Below are 9048 nucleotides of genomic sequence, written 5' to 3'. Positions count from 1 at the left end.
CTCCTCTCCCTGGCAGTCAAAACTGAATTTTAGCAAATTAAATACTAATTTACTGCCCTTTCATGACACCCAAAATTAGCTGCCTGGAGCTGCCACCTAACTTTGCCAAATCATAGTCAGCCTCACACAAACATTTGCCAGTTGCACATATGCCAGTTGGCTTCAGCTTCTTCCCAGGTGTAGTTTATCACATTTGCATCTTGCCTTCCTTCCAGGAGCCTAGAATAACATCTTGTGAGGTAGACTGTTCCAAGATACAGTGACATACTCAAAAGACTGGATTTGCACAACACAATAAGCAACCCTGTATGACTGCCAAGAGTTCTCAGGTTTTTACCATGACATGTTTAACAACTATGTTATCATGGTTTCCATCCTCCCTATTCAGTCCTTCCACTATTGACACACATCTCATCAGCTATTGTGCCTGAAATTCTAGCCCAAGCTACATTGCTTTCTGCCTCTTCCTTATTAGTCAGGCTTTTTAGGATATTCTGTAGTAGTTGCATACCAGGACCATAAAAACCCTGATCTTGAGTTCAGAGAATATGACAAGCCATGGTAGTATAGAAAGACCATAGAACAAACTATTTCTTATTATAGTTTCTAAACACCAAACTTGCCATAGTAAAATACCAGAACTGGTTTTGAACATCATGACAGACCAACAAGTAAGAAAAACTAACATAGCTTGTTATGTTGTCTGAACACAACCAAAGTCTCCAAATGAGGATTTGAATATGGTCTTCCCAATTCAAATCCAACATTCTATTCATTCTACATGTGTCACGAGAACCCATTCTGGCTTTTTATCCTTGTTCATTTGTTGCATTATCTGAACCCAGTTGCAGAATTTCAGCAAGGAACATTTGGTTTCTGAAAACCATGGAAAGAAACACTAATTTGTTGTATGATTTCCACACTTCATTGCAGCTTCTCATGATGTTTGCACCCAGGAGTTCCATTTTTTCATTCATGGTGAAAAACTCCTGTTCAATCCTATGGAAAGAGCAGCAACAGAAGGGTCCACTCTATGCATCTTGTCTCTAATACCCACAGTTTTCTAGTAACCAGTATTTTCTTTGTTCTTCTTTGGCTGAGTACAGTGGCAGTCCTGTTTGCTTTCTTTAATAGAAAGAAAGCAAGTAAATGCATGGAAAGAGAAGGGAGGGATCATAGCAAAAGTGTTTAGTTTTTTTAACCCTTTAGGGGCTGAAGTGGCTAGGGAGCATTATGAAGATGAAGATTCAATCATGAGGTAAAAGAGGAAGCTCTCATCTCAAAACCTCAGTGGACCAAGTAGGATGATAGATCATAGAATAGCAGAGTTGGAAGAGACGAAAGCCATTGGGCCCTTGCTCAATGCAGGACACCAGGTTAAACCAACACTCTCAGATTGGTTGCAACTTGAATGCTTTTAGAATGAAAGAGCCCACAACCTTTTTAGGTACTTTTCCCCATGGTTGCACTGCTCTAACAGACAGGAAATTTTTCCTAATTTCTAGCAGGAATCTCACTTCCTGTAACTTGAGCTTATTATTCACTGTCCTGCACTCTGGGACAATCAAGAACTGATCCTAGGGAACAAAAAAGTAAAGGGGATTTTGCTCAAGAGGGCTGCTGAAATGCATGGTGAGAATGGGAGGAGAGAGGAGGAAGTATGGAAGTTGCACTTACATGGAGAGTATGTGACTGACTGTTAGGCTGAGATAAAAAAAAATGCAAGTTGTGGAAACTGCTAAGTTGCATGCCATGATGTGCAAACCCAGCCAGTTGTGATTATGCACTGTAAAATACATGCTTGTAGAATCAACATATGAGGGGTTCCATGCCAAATACTGCATGAAGAGTCCTTCCATGTCTAAGTTTTGTAATGCATGAAACTGTCTTGGGCAGTATCTGTGTAACTGTCATGCATATACTTCTGCTTCAGCTGAAGCAAGTGCAGAATGACAGAATAATCAAGTTTAAGCAGGAACAATATAATACTAGGAAATCTTGTATTGACCTAATTAATGTAGGGCTGATACTGCAACAGACTTGAGAGAAAAATTAACTGCAAATATACACCCCTGGGCCATTTTGGTCGATTAAATGCAAGCTGGTGATTTTATTTTAAATTTTATTAATTTTCAAGATCTTAATTAAAACAACAAAAATACTTCAAGTTTACTTCTGCCTGTCAACAGAGGGTAGCATACTTAGCTTTAATTTATAATGCCCCCCCCCCCATTATTTTCAAGTTACAAATGTAACTGGAATCCATTGGCTGCGTGGAGAGATTCGTTTTTGTTTTTGTAGCAACAATTAGGGCATTATCCTATGGCTGCTAGATACCCTCCTGGCAGCCATTCCAGGAGACAGGGCAGGAAGAGGAGACAAGTATGTATGCTAGCAGTACCTCAGCTCCCTCTTCCCCTGCTCCAAGGCAAACAATTTAAATGGGCAAATTTGGCCATTTAAGTCTTCTGCAGAGTGGCAAAAGTACAGAGTTGCCCTTTGCCTCCATGTTCCTTCTGCCCTCCATTGAATGCCCATAAACCTGCAAGTTTGGAGGGTTATGGGCGGCAGTGGTAGATTCAACTGTCCATCTCTTCACCATAATCTGGGGAAAGGCTTTGCTGTGTTGCTTCATATGCTACGAAATGTGAAATAAAATTAGATTCTATAAAATTAGATTAACTTTTTAGCTGTCAATTTTTCTGTCATGTCTGCTTGCCAAAGCTCCATATCCCAAAGATTTAGTGTTAAAAGTTGTAACTGTGGACCAAATTATCCAATATAAATCCATTCATGTATACCATAGCCTTAGTGAATATGTCTTTTTCAAGAACCTGAAAGGAAAAGTTTATCTTATCTGTGAAAGTGCTTAAAACTTAACAAATAAACATTTCCTATTACAATAAACTTTTAAACTATTTTCTTTTCTTTTGCTGTCCCATTAGACAGCAAATCAGAACCAAAACAGCTTTAACCATAAACCAGGTTCAAAGCACATCAGAAAGTGGTGTGATGATTAGTGTTGGACAGGGGACATCTGGGTTCTGGTCCCCACTTCCAATGATGCTCACTGGATGACATTGGGCCAGTCGCAGATTCTCATTCCAATCTACTTCACAGGGTTGTTGTTATGAGAAAAAAATGGAGTCATGTCAGCCCCTTTGAGTTTCTCACAAGAGGAAAAAAAGCAGGATATAAATACAGTAAAAAATGCAATAATGTAAGTAACAGCAGCAGCAGGACGATTCTTATTTGAAAGATTAGCATTAATTTTAGCTGAATGCAGCTTCAACTGCCTATTTGTATTATTAGAAAAATCATTCTAATTTCATTCAAAAAGACAAAATATTTGCTAACCTAGAGAAGTGGAAGGAAATGGGAAAGAGGACATTAGCAAACTCTTCCAGGAGTCAATTTTCCATTGTAGTCATTCTCAATTAATGAAGGATATTTGACCCCCCTCCCCAATAATCAATGCTTTATTTAGTGAATCTGTAAAGCTCTGTAATCAAAGCAAACCCTACATCAATCAAATGCTAGTGCCCATTCTGAAGCAATGTAGATGTTTTGAAAGAGTTAGGCACTTCTGGTCTTAACTGCTTTTTCCCTTCAGTGTTAAAACTTATAATGGGATCTTTGCAATACATAAATATTAGTGAAAAAAGAATTTATAAAATATGGCACATGTGTTTAAGTCACAAAGATTGGGTCTGCCAGGATGAGATGCATCCTCTCAGGGCTCTACCCTCCTTCACCCCACACCTGAAATTGGTCATCTTGCTGACTTACAGGGTGAGAAGAACAGAGAGATAAAGAGTGCTTATGTGCACCTCCCACCTTGCACAGGATATCCATAATACCTTGAATTCACAGGTCTATGGAAATCCCATTGGCTTGAACCTTTAAAGCCTAATTATGTATGCTATTTATATGCTGACTTTTAACAAACTTTAAACTTTCCCACATGAAACTGAATATATTCACTCAAGAACTAGAGTTGTACCCTATGTGAATCTTGCCTTATTCATTTCAGTGGGTTTACTCTAACATGAAATACAACCCTTAGTCTGGTGAGTTCTGTTTATATAAATAAAGTACCACTTCTAGTTGTATTTTTTTAATACTTCAAAGATCCACCGGATATTAAAAACTAAATATAAACTTGCATTTTGGCACTAACAGTGGTAAAAGGATCAAATGGACAATAGGATTATGGAAGAAAATGACTACTCACCATGGGTAAAGTAAAAGGTTCCTGCTTAGCACCATCAAGAAATAAAGTATCATTTTAATGCTACATTTTGGGGGAGAATGCTTCCCTTGCTTTTAGTCAGAACAAAGCACTTTCTAATTAAATCTATTCACATGTGCTTCTTAATGTGATCCTATATATACATGCTTACCTGGAAGTAAGTCCCACTGAACTCAGTGGGGTTTATAACTGAGTATATTGATTGCACTCTAAAAGCAGGAATGCAAAATTAGTGAACTTGGGCTGAAGACCAAATCAATTGTGCTACATTTTACATCTAATGGTAAGTTTTAAAAATAAATGTTATGCTAAGAACATTTTAGCATAAATAAATACATCTAATGGTAACATTTTAGCATAAACTACATGAACATTTATATTATTTCTATCCCACCCTCTTCCTCTTGCAAAGAATCCAAAGCAGCTTACATGTTCCTCTTCTTCATTTTATTCTTACAACAACCTTGCAAGGTAAGTTAGGCTGACAGTTACTGGTCCAGAGTTACCCAGTGAGCTTCATGGCCAAGTCGAGATTAGAAATTGGATCTTGCAACTCCCAGTCCAATGCTCTAACCACTTTATCACAATCTCTCTTTTAAATAACCCCATGCCAATTCTTTTGTCCATTTAATAAGGTCAGAGTTATTCTGCATTCTCTGTTCTGCCTTTCAGTTAGGGTCCAGGCAGGCAGCTCAGCTTCTTATTTGCTTTCACGTATCTTTAAATTTAGCAAACCCTTGCCACATTTTAGTTATTCTGTGTTTGTGGCCTCTGAACTAAAAGTAAACTCAAAAGAACTTAATTACTTAGACTTACTTCCAAGTAGGAGATGAGTAAAAAATGCAGAGTCTTAAGCAAGCTCCTTTCCCAGGCATATTAATAGGCAGTATTTCCCAGTTACTGTGTAATGAATGATGGGTGTCAGACTGTAGCTCTAAATTACCTTGAAATCAATTCCATTTAAATCTATGGGACTTATTTCCCACTACTTATGCAGGTATGAGCAATCAGTGTGTGTAGTCTATACACATGCCCTAATGTACTGGAAAAGTTTTATTATCTATCATTTTAGGAATAAAGAAACACTAAGTTGTTCCAAAATGGATTTAACATGTTCTTAAAATCTAATGAACAATGACTCATTTAATATAACAAGCCAACATTGCATGTCTTCAAGAAAACTATGCTGCATTTTAAGTCTGGTACAAATCATCAAATTTAAAGCTTTGTAAAAATCATGATGCACATTTCCCTCTCTTCTTGCTATTAACATCATCATCACTGCTATTTCCACGACTGCCATCCATATACAGAAAACGCTACAGAATAACGGGAAAATACCCTCACAGCTCCCTGCCCCCAGGATCATACATTCTTACAAATCTTATACATTTCTATAGTGAGGAAACCATAAATGGAGGCAAGGGAAGGAAGGCAAAGAAGAGTCAATGAGGATCGCCGAGGATAAATAATTGAGGAACCTGGAAAAGTATGAGCTCCATTTCACTCTCTACATACTTTTAAGCAATCAAAGCAGACAACTCTTAACATCATCCGCTCATCCTTTTCGATGGTTGTTGTTAAACTTGTGCGGCAGGTTGAGGATTATAGAATTTGGAGTAGACCATCCTGTTAGGATTTTTAAAAAAACTGAGGAACAAGTAAAGATCTAAAGGAAAAGGTTACCTAAAGTTTAGTTATCTAACATTCTAATCCTATGCATGTCTATTCAGAAGTCCCACCGGATTCAACAGGACTTATTCCCAGATACCTATGCATAGGATGCCTGAAATGCCAAGTAGCTGCAAATAAATAAGAGGCAAAGAACAGTTTAAGCAATCAAACAGAAAAATGATAGTAAATTATATCCTCCACTTATATTTCAACACCTAGAGGAGAATTCAGTATGGAGAGACTTACCCCCACCGCCCAAGTAGTTACCATAGGCTATTAATGTTAAGAGCTATCTAATTAGCCATCTACTTCGTGCTCTAGCAGAACATTCATTGTGCAGGGCAACGTTGGTCGGCACTCAGTCCTTGCAGAAAAACACCAGGTCTCCCCCATTATAAGCCATGAGACGCCCTTCCAAATGGGGTAACACACGTGTTCATTCCAGAAGGGAAGTCGAGGAAACAAGGCTGCAGAGTGGATGCGCTTATGCCGCGATAAAGCAGCTAGTCCTTAAGGTGCCAGAAGACGCTGGACTTTGGTACTGGTGCTGTTGTGGCATCGGCAGAGGGCAAGGCTGCTGCCACACGGCGCAGGCAGTCATCCACTCGCCTGCTCGCCCACCTTCGCACCCGCCCAGAGCTCCCTTCTTCGTCCCACGAACAGCCCCGCAGCAAGTGCCCGGCGCTTACCCCAAAGCTCTGACCGCGGCCAGCCAAGCTCACAAAACTCTTTCGCAGCGCATGAGCTACCGGCGAAGAGAAAGAAAGAGGAGGAGGAGGAGGAAAAGAAGAAGAGGAGACAGGACCGTTGTCACTCCCCCACGAAATAAATGGTAAAACATGCAGAATGCTCAAAATGGATCAGAAACCTCCCACATAGGTCTAGTGGGGAAGTTTAAGGGCGCTCCACGTTGGGCTCCCACAAAGACGGAGAGAGAAAGAGACCCGATCTCCCCCTCGGCCATCGCCGCTGTCACACTGGATGAGCATGCATGGCTGCACCCGCCAAGTTAGCGCCTCGCCGGCAGCCCCAGGCCCCGCCTTCGAGCCGGCCCAGAGCGCGGCCCTTCCGCGGCCGGAGGCGGGCGCCTCTCCACGCCGGCGGGTAGGCCGCGACGGCTCCCGCCTAAAAGCAGGCCTAGCGACGCTGCGGCGCAGCCGGATTGTGGCCGTGTGAGGAGGGCTCTTGGCCGTCATTGTTCTTTTATACATAAGAAAAGGAGGGAGGGTGCAGCGGGCGATACTTTGAAGGAGTTATTTTGGAAAATTCTATAGTAATTAAAAGCTTGGTCGGGAAAATTTCATTTCATTTATTACATTTCTGTACCGCCCAACAGACAAAGTTCAAGAAAGCCTGTGAAGAGATGGGCAAGAGTGGTGAGAGGTAGCCCACCTCTGAGTACTCCTGCAAATTTCCACCCTAGACATGAAGTAATAACCAATATTGGTTCTATCTGATCCTATTTAAATGCATGCAAGTTAGACACATGGGATACAACCCATGCAGACTGCTTGATGCTCCCATGTGGAAGCGCTGGCCATTTGTCCCTTCCATTCAGCCTGCCAAGGACTCCTACTGTATTTTCAGATATTTTAGGGTGCAAAGCTAGATGTTTAGATGGCTGATGTTTAGAAGCTAGATGTTTAGAAGACCTGCAACTCCTATTGTTTCTTAACCAACTGGCTGGAGAATGCTGGGAGTAGCAGGACTTTTCCCAGGCTATCTGTACATAGTCAAGGTGATTTACCAACTCCTATCCTATGTGAAGATGGGGGTAGAAAGTGCTATCTTAACCTCAGCTTGCACATAGAAACATAGAAACAGAGTGAGTCAGAAGAGGCCTCCTGGGCCATCTAGTTTGACCCCCTGCTTCACCCAGCTCCGCTCACAACATGCCCACCATGTGGACGTCCAGCCTATCCTTGAACACCCGCACCGATGGGGCCTCAACGACCTCTCATGGAAGCCCATTCCATACCCTCAGGGTCCTGACTGTCAGGAAGTGCTTCCTGGCATCCAAATGGAACCTTGGCTCCCTGAGCTTTGCTCCGTTGGAGCGCCTCCTGCCTTCCTCTGCAGGGGAGAACAGGTCTCTACCCATCTCCGTGTGACATTCCCTCACATACCTGTATGTGGCCAACATATCAACATACACATAATTTGGTTTAACAATGTGTACAGTTCATACATGGGTATGCGCAACTACACATGCGCATGGTGCTTTCAGCATGATTGGAAATTCTTGAATGTGTACAGGAATGGTGCATGGGATCTCACACTTTCATAATCGAAGCATAATGTATGCAAAGTGCTGACTTCAATGTACATGTTTGGCTGTAGCTCATTTGTGGAACACATGCTTACCATGCAAAAGGTCTTAAATTTAATCCTTGGCATTCCCAAGTAAGAAAAGGAAATACTTCTTTCAGAAAATCTGGAGAAGCACAGGATGGTGTGACTCCAAATGAAACACCTTTCTAAGAATATCTTGCACCTTCCACTTGTTTTGCTTTTATTTCCTTCTACCTTGTGCCTTATTTTTCTGACTGGAAATGCAAGGCTGGATTCTGTAGAAGCCCAAGACTGTAATAACAGGAACATAATTTAATTTTAGAGAACTCTTCCCAAAAGAAAAGTTTGTTTTCAAAACTTTCAAGTTGTGTTTATAACTAACAAATGGACCCAGTTTCAGACACAGGTTGGAATAACAGAGAAGCCTTCAAGTGACATTTGAAGTTGGACACACATGGCTTTCTCCATCTCAGTGAAGCCACAATCATCTGACACTACACCCTTGCTACACTGTATCCCTGTAATTCCAATACTGTTTGTTAAAAGGGGGCTGCCCCATATCAGTGGGGTGGGAGCAGGCATTATCTCAGACTGCTTCCCCCTGGCTTCAAAGCTGTGTCAAGCTATGTGTCAATAAGGAAGTCTGTCACCTTATCTACTGAAGATGGTGCAGCAAACTTCTAACAGGGATATATTTAAATAAATTAAATTTAATTAATGCATTTCATCATTTAACATTGATAAAGCATGCAGGCTTTGGCATAAAAAGCATACAGTCCTTCTAGTCCACTAAAGTTCAGGTGTCTGGGTTTCAGAGTCTTGGCAGTATG

The sequence above is a fragment of the Varanus komodoensis genome, unplaced genomic scaffold (assembly GCF_004798865.1).
Source record: "Varanus komodoensis strain SLA01 unplaced genomic scaffold, ASM479886v1 scaffold4, whole genome shotgun sequence".
Taxonomy (NCBI): Eukaryota; Metazoa; Chordata; class Lepidosauria; order Squamata; family Varanidae; genus Varanus; species Varanus komodoensis.
The sequence above is the reverse complement of the archived record's forward strand: the minus strand, read 5'-3'. Positions refer to the sequence as shown.